At 36.6% G+C, this 23431-nt stretch overlaps 1 protein-coding gene across 5 annotated transcripts in view; it reads right to left on the bottom strand.

Annotated features, from left to right (window-relative positions):
* CLOCK (clock circadian regulator) overlaps window positions 1–23431 on the bottom strand; it is a 112887-nt gene that overhangs the window by 60339 nt on the left and 29117 nt on the right. For all 5 annotated transcript variants that reach the window (XM_017540246.2, XM_037742596.1, XM_017540248.2 and 2 more), the window contains one exon: window positions 17255–17385. The gene's annotated coding sequence lies outside the window, so the exon portion shown is untranslated. The remainder of the gene's footprint in view (window positions 1–17254; window positions 17386–23431) is intronic.

Raw genomic sequence — 23431 nt, 5'->3', positions numbered from 1 at the left:
GCAACAGCATAGATGACTCTACAAGAGAGTACATAGTCTTTTTAAAGAATAGACAAATTCATCAGTGATAATAAAAGTCAGAATGATAAAATAAAAATGTGAAGACATGTATAACTTGTAAGTATATTGAATCAAAAACTTCCCAACAAAGAAAAGCCCAGGACGATACACATGGCTTCACTGAAGAATTCTACCAAACAGTAAAAGAATATTTAATACCAATCCCCCTCAAATGCTTCCAACAAACTGAAAAGGGAACACTTCCAAACTCTATGAGGCCAGCACTATGCTGATATGAAAGCCAAAGACAACATAAGCAAAAAACTACAGGCCAATATCCCTGATGAATACTGATGAAAAATTCTCAACAAAATACCAGGCAATCCAAATGCAGCAGTAAATTAAAAGGATTATGCAACATGATTCAATTGGCATTTATTCCTGAGATTTGAGCAAGGTTCAACACATATTAATAAAACCAATCAATGTGATACACTACATTAACAAAATAAAGGATAAAAATCATATATATGCGGGATCTCAATTGATGCAGAAAAAGCATTTAATAAAATTCAACATCTATTCATGATTTTTTAAAAAACAACATTCAACAAACTAGGAAGAGAAGGAATTTACAAACTAGGAAAAGGAGGAATTTCCCTTTCTTAAAGAACAAATTGGTGAGATTTACAAATAGTTTGAAAATCATGCCCTTTGACCCAGTAATTTCACTTTGAGAAATAATAATCAAAGATATACCTAAACTTTTATATTACTTGAGATATTATTAAAAATAGTAAAGCTAGCCCAGATGCGGTGGCTCATGCCTATAATCCTATCACTTTGGGAGGCTGAGGTGGATGGATCACTTGAGGTCAGGAGTTCAAGACCAGCCTGGCTAATATGGTGAAACTCCATCTCTACTACAAATACAAAAATTAGTCAGGCATAGTGTCACAAGTCTGTAATTCCAGTTACTTGAGAAACTGAGGCAGGAGAATCACTTGAACCCAGTAGGCGGAGGTTACAGTGGGCCAAGATTGCGCCACTGTACTCTAGCCTGGGAGACAGAGCGAGATTCTGTCTCAAAAAAAAAAATAAAAATAAAATAAAAATAGTAAAGCTAGAACAGATTTAAATGTCTAACTGCAGTAACAGTGGCATAAAAATGTATCAGACATAAACCTGAACATATAAAACTGTGGTTGCTCCTAGGTAATTACTTTATGGATGGCGTTTTTTACTCTTTCTTTAGTACTTTCTAAAATCTCTCCCATGAACATGCATTACTTTTAAACTCAGAAAACTTAAGTGCTGCATTTTTTCTTTTTCTTTTAACTGTCCAATACTAGAGGCCTAGCTATCCATGAGGAGGCTAATAAGATAAACACAACCTGTTACCTATTCCAGAAAACAAAAACATAAGTAACAGAGACTATTTTCCTATGTTCTATTCATTTAAAGAAAAAAGTTTCATCTAGTTAATAATAATTTAAAAACTATTAATTAAAAATGGCTAACTCAGGAACTTGAATTTTAAAAATTAAAACTACATTTTTCCCCTAACCTAACAACCCACTGACCCACTGACCTACTTTGGAATTTAGGTTTGTTAATTCTGATACCACAGGTATTTTGGGAACTGATGGATCTATTAACATTAATTAAAAGTAGTGCTGAAATTTAACTGACCGGTATTATACAAAACCCAAGCAACAATCCTTAACTACATTTATTACCATTTATGAAAAACTCTAACTTGCTTTTGCAGATTACTGAATTTGTGTAACTGAAAAGATAATTATTTCTAAGAGTAGAACAACTTTAACTTGCAAAGAAAGGCCCAAATATTTAATACTTTTTAGATTAGTTGTTTAATATACAAGGAAAAAATGAAATTAAACAGTAATTCTCAATGTATTCAATACTAAATGTATTAGCCACCTCTACAACCCATATAAAATATTGGCAAAATAAAACACATTCTTGGTTTTACAGCTATCTCTACAATCAATTTAAATTTGAAAATTGACTTGTAAGAATAAGAATCAGATCTGGTTTTATGAACCAGACCTCTTAGAGCCAGACAGGATTCTGGCTCAAGACAGACATCAACTGATAGTACAACTCTGGCCAGCTGAACGTCAAGATGTGAGATACTCATTAAAGCTCATTAAATAAACAAAAACTAAACAGTACAGTTCTCTTAGTGGGAAAACACTATTCCAATAATTCAACTAATACATTTTTTCAAGTAATGTCTGAGCTTCCTATTCATGTAAATAGACTGATCTTGTCCACAGAGTATAGGAACACCTTATCCCCTTTTCAGAGATAAGAGTGAGGCCTACATCTATCCCCAGTCTCAAGTAAGCCTCACACAAAACCTGAAGGTGGAGAGAGAGCACACGCCTCTGAATGAATTTCAGATGTAATCAGGTACCATACACCTAAAGTTATACCACCTGGCCTCCATCCTAATGCCAGCAGGAAGAAAGAAGGAGCCCTGTGGTAAGCATTCTGCTTACCTCCAAAGAATGTCCACTCCCTCATCCCTGGACCCTATGAAGATGTTACCACACATGACAAAAAAAGGACATTGCAGATGTAATTAAGGGTAAGAATCTTGAGACGTGGAGATTATCCTGGATTATCCAAGTGGGTCCAAAGTAATCATGTGAGTTCTCAAGAGCAAAGGACCTTTCCTGGCTGTAGTTTGATATACCAGAGAGAAGGATAAAAAAGATACCAAGTCAAAGGCATAAGAATGATACAATAGACTATATGGACTCAGGGGGCAGGGTGGGATGGAGGACAAGGGATAAAAGACCAAACATTGGGTACAGTGTACACTGCTTGGGTGAGGGGTGCACCAAAACCTCAGAAATCACCACTAAAGGACTTACCAATGTAAACAAACACCCTGTTCCCCAAAAACCTATTGAAATAATTTTTTTAAAAACACGCAAAGTTGCTGGTTTTGAAAGTGAAAGAAGGTAGTCACAAGCCAAGGAATTCAAGCAGCCTCCTACAAGCTTGAAAACACAAGGAAACAGGTTTTCCCCTGAGACTTCCAGAGAGAAATGCAGCCTTGCTGATGCCTTGATTTTAGGCCAGTAAAACCCGTGTTGGTCTTCTGAGCTGTAGAACTGCAGAACAATAAATCTGTATTGTTTTAAGCCATTAAGTTTGTGGTAATTTATATGGTAGCAACAGAAAATTACACAGGATCTGGCTTCTCTTGATAAGCCTGCCTCTCACAAACACCTCCCCTTCAATATTTACAGCAACCTGCATAGGAGATCATCAAAGCGAATCCCATTATGTCCAAAATGTCCTATTTCCTCACTATTATTCTTGCACACTCTTCACCTTTCTTGCACCAACTGAAATCTCTCTCCCCTCTAGGAGTTCTACTCTAGCTCCAGCCTTTTTAAACGATGGCTTCTCTCCCATATAAGAGAAAATAAATTTTCTCTCTCATATCTCAGATGACCAAGTCCTGGTGGTAGAGTGAACTTCCTTGTAACTCATTGTCATTTCTGAATTATTTTCTCTTCTCCCTTCCCTAAAACCCTAGCTTTGACTCTCATGCCACCAGACTACATCAGCTATTGTCCCCTCCTTATTGTAGTCATTCACATACCCTGGGATAAGCTCCTTCATTCCATGAAAGGTGCTATCCTCTCCAATACCTCTTTTTGATTTCAATGTACACAAATGACGCCCCCAAATTGGCCAGTCAGTTCTTGATCTCTTCTCCAACAATTTTGTGTTCCACCCCACCTCCCATGCATTCTGCTAGTGTTACCCCAGAATTCACCATTACTAATAACCAAAAGCCCCTCCATATCCTCAGTTTTAAGCACCTAACTCATCTCTCAGACAAGCTGGGATAGCATGTGATCCACTTGATGCAAAAAGACAAAAACACAAGCATTAAAAAAAAAAAAAAGAAAGAAAGAAAACTGCTAGGCATAATGGCTCACACCTGCAATCTCAGCACTTTGGGAGGCCAAGGCAGGCGATCACCTGAGGTCAGGAGTTGGAGACCAGCCTGGCCAACGTGGAGAAACCCTATCTCTACTAAAAATACAAAATTAGCTGGGCGTGGTAGTGGGCACCTGTAATCCCAGCTACTGTACTTGGGAGACTGAGGCAGGAGAATCACTTGAACCTGAGAGACAGAGGCTGCAGTGTGCTAAGATCATGACCACTGAACTCCAGCCTGGGCAACAGAGCAGAAGTCTGTCTCAAAAAACAAAAAAACTGACAGTATAGTTCTAACTTATTTATTTATGTTTGGTCTTTAAAAAGGAAAAAAACTGTCCCAGCTTATAATCTTTGTTGGGCCCTCAGTTTCTCATCCTAGTAAAGGCATAAGGGAGTAGAGTAAGTTTATTTGATATGGTCAGGAAGACTAATTATGGTGACAGTCAATGATCGGTTAGGTTGTTCATTATCTTCTATCAGAAATGCTTCATTCTTTTTCATGTTTCTCTAAACTCTAGCTTTCCTTTTAACCACTGAGTCCTTTATACGGTTATCACGTTGATAAGTTATTTTGTGGCAAAATGTAATGATTGCTTACCACTCTAATACAGTTCAAGCTGTGCTGACTATAAAAACTTTTTAAAATTCCAATTTATAATATTTACTAACAAACACAAACACATATAATGCAAATAATGAAAAACTCGTTGAGGACTCCAAGGCTTCTGAAGATTATTTATCACATTCTAAGACACCAATGTTCCTTTCTAGCGTTAGTCTATTTCTCCTTCACTCCCATTCTACCTCACTGTACACAGGTTCCTTATTCTCCAGCTAAACTAAGGAATCAAGTCACCATTCCTAGAGAGTAGAAAATAAAGACCTCTAGTAAACAAAGGCTTGTCCGTTAGTACCCAAAATATGATCAACATCTTCTTAATAAATTGGAATTGACCTTCACAGAAAATCATATTGTCATTCACAGCAGGATTCAACTAATCACTACATAAATTTACTTTATTAGTGAAAAACTGAAGAGGTACTATATGGTTCCTATGGCTGCTATAAAAATTATCATAAACTTTATAGATTAAAATAACACAAACTTATTATCTTATAGTTCTGAGGGTCAGCGCCCAACATAGGTCTCACTGGGTTAAAATCAAGGTGTTGGCAGGGCTGAATTCCCTTCTGGAAGCTCTAGCAGAGAATCTGTTTCCTTGCCTTTTCAAGCCACCCATATTCTTTAGCTCGCAGCTCCCTCTACTCCATCTTCAAACCAGCAGGAGGCCAAGTCCTTCTTGGGCTGCCATTTCTTCTGCCTCCTTCTTCCCTCATAAAGAGTCTTGTGATGACATTGAGCCCACCCAGATGATCTAGGATAACCTCAATATTTTACAGTTAACTGATTAGTGATCTTAATTATTCTTTGCCATGTACCCTAACATAGTGGCAGGTTCCAATAATCAGGATATAAATCTCTCTGAAGGGTCAGTATTCTGCCTACCACATACCATGAACCAAGAAGTATCTATATGGCAAAGACAAAATCAAGCATTTTTTGGGGGGGTTGGGGGAGATTGAAACATCAAAGGATAATTTGATCTATTAATAGATAAAAGACTACAGTACTATGCCAGTAGTTCTTAACTTCTGAACTATCTTATCCTTTCACATTTCTTAAAGGGAACTGAAAAATAATGTGCATGACAATTCAGCCTGCATGAGTTCAACTGTAACTAAAGTCTAACTTTATTGCTATATGGTAGCAACAGGCTCTATGGATATTCTTCTCAATGGAAAAATCTGTTAGTTTAATGTCCAAATGAATACTAGCAAATATTTCCCCTTTTGGAAAACTATTTAATTGTTACACTATAAACAAATGTAATTTATATGTACTAAACAGATGTCCAAAAAAGATGAATTAAATCCCAGACTTTGTAGAAGTCTATTTTTAAGAGGCAAAAGTATGTAAATTTCTGAGACAGATCTCCAGAAAAAAAAGAGATACAGAATTTTATCAATCTGAAAGAAGTACAGAATTTCATTAGTACATAAATCCTCTAGGGACCTGTTAGAAAATCTGATTATTAAGTGGTATTGACAGGAATAGGCTTAGAGGTAAGTCATGAGATATTTAATAACATACAACTACTATATATAATACAATGACAACGTTTTGACATATAATGTACTACATCTATTGAGGTCACTAGAACCACTTAAACCACCACCAAAAAATGTATTCATTTTCAAGGCCACAAGTATTCCTCTTTCTGCAGTAATCATTTCATTGAAAAGACAGTTTTGACTTATTAAATAAAACTCAGGTAAACTGCCAGTAGCTAAGTAGGCCAACCAAACTCAAAATCATCCGAAAAGTATTTCAAAGAAGTTTAGATGCATCCTCAAACACAGGTAATTTAAAAAAAAAAAAAAAAAAAAAAAAACACTATCATAAAGCATGTCTTCTCCACCAAAATAATCATTTTATCTAAGTTTATCTTTAGGAAAAAAATGTACTCACTTTGACTTAGAAGATTTTGCAATATACATACATATGTTACCCATTTCTCCCCATTTACTTTCCAAGCTTTCAAATTTTAAAAAATGGATCTATTTAGTTCCCTTATGATTATCATTATTTTAACCATTATTTTAACCCACTGACTGTTTGATCCTTACCCTAAAATGACAATGCCTGGGAAAATGGCAGGCCAAGACCGTATCTCAAATCTGTGGAGTGGCAGGGGAGATGGGGCTTAAACTGCACAGGTCTTTGCATCACATAAATAGGAGTAAACATAGGATAAATGAGGACATGTTGACAGTACATGAAGCCACCAGCCAGAAGGCCTGTAACCAGGTTTCACAGAGTGCAACATGGATATAGCAAGCATATTATAGAACAGATATATATACTCTCGATACAGAAGGCTTCAAGATCTGTTGAGATTTCTACTGATTTATCTTTAAGTTCACTGACTTTTCTGTCATTTCCATTCTGTTATTTAGACCATGCAGTAGATTTCATAGATTATATTTTTCAGCTCTGAAATTTCCATTGGATTATTTCAAATAGTTTTTTTTTTCAGAGAACTATTTTTCCACTCATTTCAGAAGTGTTCACTTTCACCCCATTAACATTATTTTAAGGCTTTTTTTCTGATAATTCCATCAACTGGATCATCTCAGGGTTATTATCTACTTATGTTCTCTTCTCTTTGAAAATGGTCAGATTTTTGGGAGGCCGAGGTGGGTGGATCATGAGGTCAGGAGATCGAGACCATCCTGGCCAACATGGTGAAACCCTGTCTCTACTAAAAATACAAAAATTAGCTGGAAGTGTGGTGCTTGCCTGTAGTTCCCAGCTACTCAAGAGGCTGAGGCAGGAGAATTGCTTGAACCCAGGAGTTCAAGTGCAGTGAGCCGAGATCGCACCACTACACTCTAGCCTGGCTACAGAGCGAGACTCCCATCTCAAAAAAAAAAAAAAAAAAAAAAAAAAATCAGATTTTACTGTTTCTTTGTATGTCAAGTAATTTTGGATTGTATCCTGGACATTCTAGATATTAAGTTATGAGATTCAAGGCTCTATTAATGTCCTCTAAAGCAGCAGTCCTCAACTTTTTTGGCACCAGGGACTGGTTTCATGCAATACAATTTCTCCTTGGACAGGGGGGATGGTTTCTGGACAATACTGTTCCACCTCAGATCATCAGGCTTGTTAAGTTAGATTCTCATAAGGAGCATATGAGCTAAATCCCTTGCATGTGCAGTTTCACAGCAGGGGTCATGCTCCTGAGAATTTAATGCTGCTACTGACAGGAGGTAGAGCTCAGGTGCTAATGCTCACTCGCCAGCCACTTACCTCCTGCTGTGCGGCCTAGTTCCTAACAGGCCACGGTACTAGTCATCACTTGCAGTTTTCAAAGCCTTCACTATGTTGCTTGAATCTATCCTCCGCATGCATCTCTCAGGGACAACTCTGAGATTTGAGCAGCAGTTTACAAACTAGTTCAGCTCTCTAGGCCTTTGCTATGCTTCTTTGGCTCTGTTCCATGTACATGTAGAGGTAGGACATATGTGCATTCATACACACAATTAGGGAATCTCCCCATACAGTAGGTGTCTTCTCTCTGGGATTTCTAAATCATGCTCAAGCTTCCAGAGGTCTCTCCCAAATCCTCTGGCCAGAGAGACGGCTTTCTTCTTGGGATTTTCTTCTTGGGATTTCAAGTGTACCACTATGGCAATGCAATTTTACGAATGAATAGTATCAGGGTAAGGCTGGGAGAAAAAAAGGGGGGAATTTTCCTCGTCCTATGACTAGAAATAAGGGGTTTCTCTTGGAGTTTTTGCTAACGGCTGCACTCAATACATACTTTTCCACCCAGTACACCATTTGGTTAAAGCTGGATGACAAAAAGAAAAAAATGGTAAGCTCAGCACTATACAAGCTATTCAGGTTCTGACTTCTCAGATTGCCTGCTACTGTTTACTTCTGAAAGTCTTCAGATAGTTGTTTTTGTTTCTATCTAGAGGGGTTTTTTGTTTGTTTTTCTGTTTTGGGAGGGCGTGTTTTGAGATAGGGCCTCACTCTGTCACCAAGGCTGTAGTGTACTGGTGTGAACACAGCTCACTGCCACCTTGACCTCCTGGGCTCAAGCAATCCCCTGCCTCAGTCTTCCATGTTGCTGGGGTTACAGGTATATACCATCATGCCCTGCTGATTTTTAACTTTTTAACTTTTTGCAGAGACAAGATCTCATTATGTTGCCCAGGCTGGTCTCTAACTCCTGGACTCAAGCGATCCTCCTGCCTCGGCCTCCCAAATAGATGGAATTACAGACATGAGTCATAGCACCTGGCCTAACCAAGGTTTTAAGTTCTAATCGGAGAGGCTTACTCCACTTTGGCTTATCCATTATGTTTTATCCATTTCTCAATTAAATCTCACCTAATGGCTTTAGTAGTCATGACTAATTATCTAGATTCATTATTTCATTAGGAGTATGCACTGTGGTGAGTTTGTAAGCTGAATATTATCCAGCGTTTCTGTTTGTTTTTGTGCTTGTTTTTGAGAAGGATCTTATTCTGTTGCCCAGGCTGGAGGGTAGTGGTGTAATCTCAGCTCACTGTAGCCTCTATCTCCTGGGTTCAAGTGATCCTCCTGTCTCAGCCTCCCAAGCAGCTGAGCCTACAGGCATGTACTGCTATGCTTGACTAATTTTTGAGTTTTTAGAAGAGATGAGATCTTGCTATATTGCCCAGGCTGATCTCAAACTCCTGAGTTCAAGCAATCCTCCTGCCTCAGCCTCTCAAAGTGTTGGGATTACAGACGTGGGCTACCACACCTGGCTTCCAATGTTTCTTAACAGCTACAATTCTTCTAAAGATATGCTTTCCCCCTTAACTACTTGGTAGTCTTGGAATATAATCTGTACAGAAAAAGATTAATAAATGGTTGACCTTTTCCTTTCACTTACTAATTATTTTCAGAATAATAAATTGGTGTCTATGAGGTTTTCTTTAAAGAATTATTATGAATTCTTGAATTGTTATATATTTGTGTATTTCAATCTACTACAATCATTATACTTTTTATTATTTCTTTATATTAAATTTTTTTTTTTAAGAGACAGGATCTCACTCTGTCACCCAGGCTGGGGTGCAGTAGTGTAATCACGGCTCACTGCAACCTCAAACTCTTGGGCTCAAGTGACCCTTCAGCCTCAGTCCCCCAAGAAGCTGGGACTACATTCATAGGCCACCATGCCTGGCTTATATATATATTTATTAATCAGTCATGTGCAGTAGTGAGATGAGGGGGAAAGAGTAGAACAAGGAGTTCAATCTGTAACTGACTGTGAACAATCAAATGAGATAACCCATTACCTTTAGACTAGCCACATTACACTTTTTTAAACCTATTTGCATGGGAAATTACAAATATACACAAAGTAAGAAGAATAATATAATTAATCCTATATATCCATCACCCAGTTTCTATAATTATCAACTCATGGCTAATCCTGTTTCATCTATTTTGCTCCTTCCCTTCCTCTCCACTCTTTTGGATTATTGGAAGCAAATCCCAAGCACTGTATCATTCCATCTGTAAATAGCCCAGTATGTTTGTATAAATTACAAGGGTTTTTATAAAACATAACTACTATATCATTATCATACCTTAAGAAGTCAACAAAAGACATGTAAGACCTTTACATGCAAAATGACAAACATCCTAAGAGAAATTATAAAAGGTCTAAATATAAGAAGGCAATCATAACCTCGTTAATGATTGAAAGTCTCAATATTGAAAAACATCCAATATCTCCAAATTGGTTTATAAATTCTACATTAAGCTAGACAAAATCCAATCAGGTTTTTTTCTGTGGTGGGTGGTGGGGGTAAGGAGGACTGCTTATAAGCTGAGGACATAATTTTTATTGAAATTCAAAGGACCAAGAAAATCAAGGTAATTTTGAAGAACAAATTAAATGATTTGAGCTATCAGATATTATGACTTATTATATAGCTACAATAATTTAAAAAGTATGGCAATGACATAACAGACCGACCAACAGAAGAGTCCAAAAATAAATCCATGAATAAACAGTCTCTTGAATTACAACAAAAGCATTACTGCAGAGTAGGGAAAGGACGGTCTTTTCAGTAAACAATACTGAACAACTGGACTTCCATATGGAAAATAAAATGAACTATGAAGCTTACATGTATCATACATAACCCTAAATGCAATAGTTATAACAGTCAAGTTTAAAGAAGAAAACAAAGATAACATCTTCTTGGCTTCAGGGGAGGCAAAGATTTCTTAAATGAAACATAAGTACTAACTATTAAATGCCCATCGACGATAGACTGGATAGGGAAAATGTGGCACATATACACTATGGAATATTATGCAGCCATCAAAAACGATGAGTTTGGGTCCTTTGTAGGGACATGGATGAACCTGGAAACCATCATTCTCAGAAAACTGACAGAAGAGCAGAAGATCAAACACCGCATGTTCTCACTCATAGGCGGGTGTTGAACAATGAGAACACATGGACACAGGGAGGGGAGCACTACACACTGGGGTCAGTTGGGGGGAAATAGGGGAGGGACGGTGGGGGGTGGGGAGCTGGGGAGAGATAGCAAGGGGAGAAATGACAGACGTAGGTGATGGGGAGGAAGGCAGCAAATCACACTGCCACATGTGTACCTATGCAACAATTTTGCATGTTCTTCACATGTACCCCAAAACCTAAAATGCAATAAAATAAATGGGGAAAAAAAAATGATAAAAGACTTTATTAAAATTAAGAAATTATCTCAATCAAGATACACTGTTAGAAAAGTGAAGAAGCAAGCCAAAAACTAGCAAAGATACCTTCAATACAACTGAAAAACTGAAATTATCTATTTCTGAGGTAATCAAGGCAACCAACTCAAGAGAAAAATCAGCAAAAGACACAGTCATATCCTAAAAGAGGGTATTCAAATGATCAACAGGCATTTGAAAATATGCTAAGTCTTTTAAATCATCAGGGAATTATGAATTAAAACTATAATACATCTTTAGTATATACGCTCCAGAAGAGCTAAAATTAAAAACATTAATAATTTCAAATGTTGGTGAGGATGTGGAACAATAAGAACTCTTTGTACACTGCTAATGGGAATGTAAATTGATTTAACTACTTTGGAAAACTAGGAGAATCTCTTAAAGCTAAACAGCCAAATACCTTAAGACCCAACAATTTCACTCTTAGGTGTTTACTCAACAGAAATGTGTACATATGTGGACCAAACGACATGCTCAAGAATGTTCACAGAAGTATTCTTCACAACAGCCAATACTAGAAACACCCCAAATGTTGATCACAGTAAATACTGACATAACCATACAATGAAATATTTCACAGCAGCAAAAGAAAAGATAAACCACTGCTACGTGCGTCAATATGGATGAGTCATAAACAAGATTTTAAAAGGCTAGGCACAGAATTAAAAAGTAGACAATACTAATGAATACTGAATGAGTCACAATACAGTGACCTCTGGGAATATGTAGTAACTGTTAAGGGGCATGAAGGAGGCTCCCGGGCTGATGAAAATGTCCTATATCTCTCGATATTGGTTAAACAGTTGTTGACTTCATAAGAATTCTTCAAAATGACACTCAGAATTTATAAACTTTATAATATGTGTGTTATAATTTGATCAAAGACTAAAAAGAGTGATGCCACATCAGTCCCTTGATTTTTCAAATTTAATTTTTTGGTTATTTGTCTATAAAATTAAAAAGTCTAGTTAAGCTAAGTTCTACATCAGCCTGCCTCTTCGTGGATACTAAAAGTCATGTTCACATTCTTGCTTAACACAATCACTGAAGAAATGTCTTGGTATGTTGATTCTTCCCACAACATGAGGTCAACAGAAAGTCGAGCTTGAAGTTAGAGTTATCCAATGTTCACAAACTAGAAAATTCTAAGACAGCAGGTACTTAGTGTAATTATAAACAATCAATATTTCTTTATTACATTCCAGATCACTCGTTTCCACAGTTTTTATTTGGCAAAAAGAGGTCACACACACACACACACACACCTTGAGGCTTCACATCTTTAAATGTGAAGTGCTTAGAATATAATGCCTCAAACAAAGTAAATGTTCAAAAATGTCTGTAATTACTAATACCATTCTAAGAAACACAGGTAACAGACCCTTATTCTTCAATTTCCTTCAAAATATAAATAAATACATGGTACTAAAACCAGATCCACTTTTTTTTTATTTTTGCATTTTTTATGGCGTTGAGAACAAAATCAATTTTTAATGAATATGAATTGAACATACTGAAGTACAGGATCGATAAAAACTTTGTAAACTGTACCCAAGAATTTTTAAAGTTCTAAATTATACTTACTGGTATTTAACTATGACCTTAAAATTAAAATAACTGAGATAATCAGGAAAAATGCTGCTAATATAAAGACCTCATCTTTGCACTGCATTTTTTACATGTGCAAAGTTGTATTTCATTTCATGGCCATATTACTATAAAATAATTAAACGTATTTTATAAAATGTAAGTCATAAACATACTAAATGCAGTAAAGGACCATACAAGGAATATTTATACTGTGACCATATAATGATACCTCACCCAGCAAAAAAAATTCTGTTCAATAACAGTACCTTCATGTAAACAAAGTATAGGTGAAAGCTGTTTCAAAAAAAAAAAAAAGGATTATATTTTTTAAACAGTCCTATTGCAATACTATAAGTGTGTTTTTAATAGAAATAAATGTTAATTTAAAAGTAACAGTAGCTAGGCAAGGTGGCTCACACCTGTAATCCCAGCACTTTGGGAGACCAAGGCAGACAGACCACTAGAGCTCAGAAGTTCGAGACCAGCCTGGGCAACATGGCAAAACCCCATCTCTACAATTAATAAAAAAAATTAACTGGATGTTGTGGCACATGCGTATAGTCTCAGCTACCAGGGAGGCTGAGGCAGGAGGACCAATTGAGCCCTGGAGGTCCAGGCTGCAATGAACTGTGATTACGCCACCACACTCCAGCCTAGGTGACAGAACAAGACCCTGTCTCAAAATAATTAATAAATAAATAATAAAAGTAACTGGATGTAATGTCCAGTTTTATACATAGCTGCTAAAGATGTTTCTTTACTTTAGATTTCAAAAAAAAAAAGGATTTACTTGGAAATCATTCAAACATGCAGAAAAGTTGTAAGAATAGTTCAAAGAGCTTCTACATATCCTTTAGCCTGATTTGACCAATTGTCAACATTTTGCATTATTTTCCATGTCATAAACATATTTTCTGAACCATATGAAAGATGCACATATCACACCTTTTTACATCTAAATACTTCAACTGTATCCCCTAAGAACAAAGGGGATACAGTTCTCTTAAATATCTACAGTATAATTACTAAATCCAGGAAACAAGTTACACCATATCTTAATGTAATACCTATTTTCTCTCTTTTTTTTCAGTTGAGCAAAAATGCCCTCCAAGACGTTTTTCCTCCTCCAGTACAGAATCCAATCCAGGGTCATGTACTGCATTTAGCTGTCATGTCTATCTAGACCTAGACTTCTTTAATTTGAAACACTTTTCTTTCAGTAAATACTTTTTTTTTTTCCCCCAAGACAGGGCCTCACTATGTTGCCCAGGCTGGACTTGAACTCCTAGGCTCAAATGATACTCCTGCCTCAGCCTCCTGGATAGCTGGGACTATAGGTCCACACCAATGCACGTGGCTTCTGCTAAATACCTTTTAAACGATTTTATCTTTACATGATATCTGCAACATAAGATTTTAAAAGTTGAATTCTTAAAAAAAAAAAAAACTATATAGAGAAGTTCCATTAAAAAAAAAAAAAAGAGGTTCAGTGGAAGAGCTGTGAAAAGTTCAGGAGACTTAAATAAAAAATATATACATATCTCACTGTTGCCCAGGCTGGTACAATCTCGGCTCACTGCAACCTCTGCCTTCTGGGTTCAAGCAATTCTCCTGCCTCAGCCTCCCAAGTGGGTAGGATTATAGGCTCCTGCCAATACATCTGGCTAATTTTTTGTATTTTTAGTAGAGATAGGGTTTTGCCATGTTGGCCAGGCTGGTCTTGAACTCCTGACCACAGGATCCACCCACCATGGCCTCCCAAAGTGCTGGGATTACAGGCATAAGCCACCACAACTGGCCTACAGTACATATATTTTAAAGCTTTATAATGAGGAGGTTTCTAGATTTCTTTGAGATTATATTCTTTCTGTTAAATAGAAATATATAATCAATTTGTACAAAAAAAACTGACCAAAAATTTGATTGCTATCTGTAGAAAATGGATCTAGGCCACCACTGTGACTCATGCTTGTAAATCTCAGCACTTTGGGAGGCTGAGACAGAAGGACAACTTAAGTCTGGGAGTTCTAGACCAGACTAAGCAACACAGTAAGACCTTATCTCTACAAAAAATAAACAAAATTAGCTCGGCATGGTAGTATGCACCTACAGTCCCAGCTAGTCAGGAGGCTAAGATGGGAGGATCGCTTGAGCCTGGGAGGTGCAGCGAGCTGAGATTGCACCACTGCACTCCGGCATGGGTGACAGAGCAAGACCCTGTTTCAAAAAAAAAAGTGGGGAGCTGGGCATGGAGGCACACGCCTGTGATCCCAACACTCTGGGAGGCAGAAGCGGCGGGAACACATGAGGTCAGGAGTTTGAGACCAGCCCATCCAACATGGCAAAACCCCATCTCTACTAAAAATGCAAAAATTAGCTGGGCATGGTGGCGCACGCCTGCAGTTACAGCTGCTCACGTGGTTGAGGCTCAAGAATCATTTAAACCCAGGAGGTGGAGGCTGAAAGAAGCCAAGATCATACCACTGCATTCCAGCCTGGGTTACAGAGCAAGACTCTGTCTCAAAAATTAAAATAAATAAAATTTTTTTAAAGGATCTACAGAAAATTACTATTTTCATCAAAATTCTCTCCTCTGTTAACAAAAACACCCAGTCTCTATAGGCAAACCTTTAAAAAAAGTGCAATGACTTTTGATCATGCGTAAATATAATACATATTGGAACCAGCACATACTTTGTTCTTTCACTGGATACTTGCTCTGTGCCAACTATGTGCCAGGCCTATGCTAACTGTGGGGTTGGGGAATCCAGGTGTGAGCTAAAAAGGCATGGTACTTACTCTTAGGAAACTTGTAATTTAGCAAACCACCAAGACTCCTGCTTTCAGATAGGAAAGTTATTAGTTTTCCCTAATTTGGAAATGAAGCAATTAGATTCAGAATGGTAAATGTGCCCCGAGTCACATAACTAAGTGTTCTCAAGAGACAAAGAAGGTAAACACGAAAATTATGGTCTTCTATGTCCTAATATAGTACTTAACTTGCCTGTGTCTGATTACAAAAGAGTTCCTCAACTATATCCTTTAGGCCTCAACTATATCCATTGACTCCAAAGGGACAGTGTACTTTCATCCCCAATGAATTACTTCTGTTTCATTGAGTCAGTCATCAACTAGTCTCTTAAGTACTGAAGATATTAGGTACATAAGGTATTATAATAACATTAAAACTTAATTAAAAACAAAGTAGCATACTAATTTTCTTTCTACATATTCCCATTTATATTCATTTTAGAATAAAAATAATAGAAGAATCCATTTCCCCTCATGTATTATTTTAAAACAACACAGGTGATATAATGAGAGTATGGCTTATACTTTCCACAAAAGAAAAAAGTACAGATAAGTCGCTGAGAATTGGCACGAACTCCTACCTCCGTCTAATATCCCCCCAGTTCATCTCTCAAACCATAGCACTCAAATCTATAAATACTTCTCCAGCCACGTACAGCAAGGATCAGCTAGGCTTATTCTGTAAAAGGCCACAGGGCCCTTTCACAGCCCTGTAAAAGGCCTTCATGATGACATGATGGCCATGATGTCACCAGGCAATAGGGATTTTTCAGCTCCATTATAATTTGATGGGACCACTGTAGCATATTTGGTCCATCACTGACCATGTAATGCATGACTGTACTTAACTGCTGCTACAAGCTAAAAGCAGTCATATACAAAACATAAAAAATAAGTGGCTATTGTTCAAATAAAGCTTTACTCATAAACAGTAAAATTTAAATTCCATATAACTTTCATGTATTACAAATTAGTCTTCTTGAGATTTTTTCCAACCATTTACAAATGCAAACACCACTCTTAGCTCATACCAAAGCAGGCAGCAGGCTGGATGAATTTGGTAGTATGCAGATCCTGGCGAAACTTGCTTGTATATAGGAGCTGCAGTCTGGTCCTTCTTTTACCTCACTCCACTGACACTTTATCTCTATACCCAACACCTGGCAGGAAATAATTCTTTTTCAACTTTCAGTCATTTGCAAATTATCTTCCTTTAACTCAGGAAGAGATAAGTTATAATTCTTACTTTAAGCACTAATTTTGAAAAATTTCAGGAATTGCTAAAAATAAAATACATCTGGATTTCAATCATGTTTCCCAATGAATAACTTTCTTCCTCCTCGTAAGAATGAAAATTCTAAAGATAAATAAAAGCTGCCAAGGAAAGTAGCAGATCATTCCCCAAGTATTTTTATAATTCCTTGTCCTATGCGTCCACCAGGACACTCCAAATCCCACCCTAACATGATTAAGGGGAAAAATAACAAAACAAAGATAGCATACCTTTGAGCTCAAAATGATGATTGAAGGTATCTAGCGAAACTCGCCAAGTTCTAAAGATTCATCTAAGAGGACTGTAGAATTATCCAAAGGCATCTTACAATGTAACACAATCAGCTTCTGAGTTTCAGCAGCTTTGCAGGAAAAAATAAAAATAAAAATTCTGTTAAAAAAAAGAGCAGATGCTGAAATAATGCTAATCAAATTTTAAGTAACATCAATTCTAGTATTTTTATTTCATCAATATATAGAACATTTATTGTGAGCCTCCTCTACGTGCCGAGAATTGGGAATGTGTCAATAAACAGGTCAGATCTCATTAACCCTTCTGGGAACTCAATTTATAGGGCAACTGTAAAGGGGACAAAAAGCTTGAAACATCATGAGGGTGTGAAGGGAAAGCATAATAGAGATACAAACCAGTTTGCTGGGAATTGGTTAGAAAAGTTCTCCTAGGCTGGGTGCAGTGGTCGCACCTGTAATCCCAGCACTCTGGGAGGCTGAGGTGGGCGGATCACTTGAGGTCAGGAGTTCAAGATCAGCCTGGCCAACATGGTGAAATCCCATCTCTACTAAAAATACAAATATTAGCCAGGCATGGTGGTGCACACCTGTAATCCCAGATACTGGGAGGCTGAAGCAGGAGAATAGCTTTAATCTGGGAGATGGAGGTTGCAGTGAGCCGAGATGGCGCCACTGCACTCCAGGCTGGGTGACAGAGCAAGATTCCATCTCAAAAAAAAAAAAAAAAAAGTTATCCTAAAGGAGGAGAATTGGAATTAAATGCAAGAATGTGTATGATCTAGTCAAATAAAGCAAGAGGGAGAGGTGAGAAAGAAAATTTTTGTCCAAAGTGAACACAGTGTGTTCAAATGGCCAGGCATATGACATTTGTGTGGAAGTAAAATAAGTCCCGTGTAGATGCTCAGAATCAAACAGCAAATGAGAAAGGGCATTTCCTGAGATAAGATGGGCAAAGAAAGAAAGTAAAAGGTGGAGCAATTTGCCCTGAATCACACAGGGCTAAAGCAGAACCCACTTTAAACCCTTACCACTTGACTGCACTATACTAGCCATTCTGATGTTCTGAGCAGGAAAGCTAAAAGTTCCTGGAGAGGAATTTCAGAGAACTTTCTCGAGTGCCCAAGTAAGGACTGCCCTGGGCCAACAGCTGTTATCCACGGATGGATAAAATAATCAACTGATCATCAAGGGTCTATTGTGCAGAATGAGAAAAAAGTCTCATAACAATTCTCAACTAATAATTAACAACTACCAAGCAGTTTACTATGTGTAATGTAAAGCCCTGTTTTAAGCACTTGACACGTATTAAATAAGTCTTTAAAACATCACTATCAAGCGGTTATTTTATTATCCTGTTTACCTAGAATGGTTTTAATGACACAGTCCAATTATGGCTATTAACTTTCTTTTATTGACAAAATTAAAATTCTCAGAAACGTCAACAATACTTCTTGACACAATATTAAAAAGCACTTTAGTCACCCTTCTATCAGAAAAGTACTATGTAAGTATCAACAACAAAAAAAGACTTTAGAGCATGAATTTGGTTCCTTTATCTTTTCTAATTTAACACCACTGTTTTAGGTCCACATAGAAAACTGAGTGTAAAGTACAGAGATTTCCCATATACCCCCTGACTCCACAAATTCATAGCCTTCCCCATATTCAACATCCCCCACCAGAGTGATACATTTATAACAACTGACAAACCTATACTGACACATCCTTTGCAGTTAACTTTAGCGTTCACTCTTAGTGCTGTAAACTTTATGGGTTTGGACAAACATAATGGCATGCATCCACCATCATATCATACAGAATAGTTTCATTGTCCTAAAAACCCTCTGTGCCCTGCATATGCATCACTCCCCTCACTTACCCTATACCCAAATTCATCTTTTTATTACCTCCATAATTTTGCCTTTTCCAGAATGTCATAAAGTTGGAATCATACAATATGTAGTCTTTCAGATTGGTTCCTCTTTCACTTAGTAAATACACATTTAATGTTCCCCCGTGTCTTTTCATGGCTGATAGCTAATTTCTTTTTGGCACTGATTGACATTCCATTGCCTGGATATACCACAGTTTATCAGCTCACATGGTAAAAGACATTTTGGTTGCTTCCAAGTTTTGGCAATTATTTATTATTCTTTCTCTCTTTCTTTTTTGAGACAGAGTTTCACTCTTGTCACCCAGGCTGGAGTGCAATGGTGTGATCTCTGCTCACTGCAACCTCCGCTTCCAGGATTCAAGTGATTCTTCTGCCTCAGACTCCCGAGTAGCTGCGATTACAGGCATCCACAATGCCCAGCTAATTTTGTATTTTTAGTAGAGTCAGGGGTTCTCTATGTTGGTCAGGCTGGTCTCAAACTCCTGATCTCAGGTGATCCACCCGCCTTGGCCTCCCAAAGTGCTGGCTGGGATTACAGGTGTGAGCCATTGCACCTGGCCCTGGCAATAATTTAAAAGGATGCTATCAATTTCCATATAAAGATTTTTGTATGGACATAAATTTTTAATTCTTTGGTTGCTAGATCATATGGTAAGTATGTTTAGTTTTGTAAGAACCTGTCAAACTGCCTTTCAACAAGGCTGTGCCATTTTACATTCTAATCAGCAACGAATGATAGTTCCTACTGCTCCACATCCTCACCAGCACTGGGGATAGTCAGTATTTTGGATTTTCACCATTCAAATATGTATGTAGTGATATCTCATTTTAATTTGCATTTCTATGATGACAGATGATATGATGCATCTTTTCATATGCTTCTTTGCCATCTGTATATCTTCTTTGGTAAGGTATCTCTCAGGGTACTTGGCCCATTTTCTAAATGGTTTGTTGGTTCTCTTACTGTTAAGAGTTTGTTGTGTACTTTGGACAAAAGTCCTTTATCATATATGTCTTTTGCATATATCTTCTAGTCTGTGGTTTGTCTTTTTATTCTCTTGATAAGAATAAAACTTTCCTTTCGCAGAGAAGAAACTTTAAATTTTAATTAAATTTAAATTTTTCTAACATGGAGGTCTTTGATGTTGAGGATGAAAACTCGCTGCCAAACTCAAAGTCATCTGGATTTTTTCCCATATTAACTTCTAGGAGTTTTATGCTTTTACAATTTACATTTAGGTCTATGATCCATTTTGAGTTAATTTTTATGAAGGGTATAAGGTCTGCCGAGATTCATTTTTTTGCACATGGATATTCAGTTGTTCCAGTACCATTTGTTGAAGACCATCTTTTCTCCATTGCATTGTCTTTGCTTCTTTATGAACCATCAGTTGACTATGCAATCAGGCATTTCACAACAATGTTTCAGGACGGACTGTATATATGATAGTGGTCCCATAAGATCATAATGGAGCTGAAAAATTCCTATTGTCTAGTGACTTTATAGCTGTTGTAGCCATCGTAACATTGTAGTGCAATTACTTTTTAAACACATTTAGCGTAGTCTAAGAGTACAGTGTATATAAAGTCTACAGTGGTATACACTCATGTCCTAGGCCTTCACATTCACTCATCACTCCCTCACTGACTCACCCTATGCAACTTCTAGCCGACAAGCTCCATGGTAAGTACTCTACATAAAGTATGCCATCATCTTTTACTGTATTTTTATGTTCCTTTTCTATGTTTAGATATGTTTAGATACACAAAGTATTACTGTTATATTAAAATTGCTTATAGTATTCACTACGGTAACATGCTGAACAGTCTAAGAACAACACACTATACCATAAGGCCTAGGTGCAGAGTAGGCTATACATCTAGGTTTGTGTAAATATACTCTATGATATTTGAACAATGACAAAATCATCCAACAATGCATTTCCCATCTCAGAATGTATCCCTGTCATTAAGTGACACATGACTGTATTGATGTGGGTCTATTCCTGGGCTATCTATTCTGTTCCACTGATCTATTAAAATATGTGTCTATGCTTTCACCAATACCACACTGCTTGATGACTATAGTTGTACAGTAAGTCTTGAAGTCAGGCAATGTTGAATCTCCAACTTTGTTCTTTTGTTTTTTCAATCTTAAGTTGCCTATTCTGGGTCTTTTGCCTTTCCATATAAACTTATTAGAATAAGTTTGTTGATATATACAACAAACTGCAATTTTGACTAGGATTATATTGAGTTTAAAAATAAAACTGCAAAGAAGTGACATCTTGTTAACAGTGTTCCTATCCATGAACATCTGTTTAGCTCTTGTTTGATTTCTTTCATCAGTTTTGAAGTTTTCCTTGTACATATTTTATACATATTTTATTAGATTTATACCTAAGTATTTATTTTGGGAGATATTAATGTAATAGTATTATGTTGTTAATTTTACAATTCCACTTGTTCACTGCTGGTATATACAAACATAAACTACTTTTGCATATTAACCTTGTATCCTGCTACCTTGTGCTTATTGATTCCAGTTTGTTTGTCAATTCTTTTGGATCTTCTACACAGACAATCATATCATCTTACAAACAAAATTAGTTTTATCTCTTCTTTCCCAATCAGTATACATTTCATTTTCTTATCTTGTTGCATTAGCTAGAACTTCCAGTATGATGTTGAAAAGGAGTGGTAAAAGGGAACATCCTTATCCTGTTCCTAATCTTACTGGAAACTTTAAGTTCTAGATTCTCACCATTACATATGACATTAGCTACAGTTTTATTCTCACATTCATAAAACACTTTTAAATTTTCCATTCATATCCCAACACCAACACCTAATTCAGTGATGCTCTTTACTGCATTTAGGCTGTTATGTCCCTTTACCTCGTTTAAAAAAATTATTGTTTACACCACTCTGAGGCACAATTCACATACTATAACAGTCACACATTTAAAACCTACAATTCAGCATTTTTTTAGTATATTTACAGAGTTGTGCAACTATCACTAAAATCTAATTTTAGAACATTTTTATCCCCCTCCCACTTTGCTGAGCTGTAGATTTTTTTTTATAGATGTTCTTTCTCAAGTTGAAGAAGTTCCTCTCTATTCCAAGTTTTCCAGTTACAGAGAGTTTTTTTTTTTTTTAATTTTTTTAAATCATGAATGGGTGTTGGGTTCTGTCAAATGTTTTCTAAACATCTATGATACGATCATACGATTTTGTTTTCATTAGCCAATTAATATGATGGATTATATTAATTTCTTACATGCTTGGGATAAATCCCACTTGATCATGGCATATAGTTCATTTTATAAATGCTGAAATTGATTTGCTAATATTTTGTTGGGGATTTTTTCATCAATGTTCATAAGAGATATTGGTCTAGTTTTCTTTTCTTGCAATATCTTGGTCTGGTTTTGGTATTAGAGTAATACAGGCCTGACAGAGTGAGTTAGAAAGTAATCCCTCTGCTCCTGTCTTGCAAAGGAGACCATTAATGTTGGTAAAATTTCTTCCTTAAATGTTTTGTAGAATTAGAATTCACCAATGAACCTATCTGGGCCTGGTGATTTCTATTTTGGAAGATTATAAAGAATTGTTGACTCAATTTAATAGATATAGGCCTATTCAGATGATCTATTTCTTGTATGACTTGTGGCAGATTGCATCCTTAAAGGAATTGGTCCATTTCATCTAAGTTATCAAATTTGTGGGCACAGAGTTGTACATAATATTCCTTTATTTTACATTTTTAATATCCATGGGAATCTGTTATGATTTCTACTTTCATTTCTTTTACTAGTAATTTGTGTCCTTTTTCCTTAGCCTAGCTGGAAGCATTCAATTTTATTAATCTCTTCAAAGAACCAGCTTTTGGTTTTGTTGATTTTCTCTATTGATTTCTTGTTTTCCACTTCACTGGTTCTGCTCTAATTTCTATTATTTCCAATCTTCTGCTTACTTTGGATTTAATTTGCTCTACCTGTTGTAGTTTCCTAAGATAGAAACTTTTAGATCTTTATGCTTTTCTAATATATGCATTCTATGCCATAAATTTCCCTCTAGGCACTGTGTTTGTTGCATCCCACATATTTTGTTAAGTTGTTTTCATTTTCATTTAGTTCAAAATATTTTTAGATTTCTCTTGATACATCAGTGTAGTGTGGCAAAAAACATGAAAATTTAAATAATAGATTTCTGTTGAGAATCTTTGACCCATGTGTTAAGAGTGTTGTTTAATCTTC

This window comes from Cebus imitator, unplaced genomic scaffold (assembly GCF_001604975.1).
Source record: "Cebus imitator isolate Cc_AM_T3 unplaced genomic scaffold, Cebus_imitator-1.0 Scaffold124, whole genome shotgun sequence".
Taxonomy (NCBI): Eukaryota; Metazoa; Chordata; class Mammalia; order Primates; family Cebidae; genus Cebus; species Cebus imitator.
Note: the sequence above shows the minus strand (reverse complement) of the source record. Positions and strands in the feature narration are given on the sequence as shown.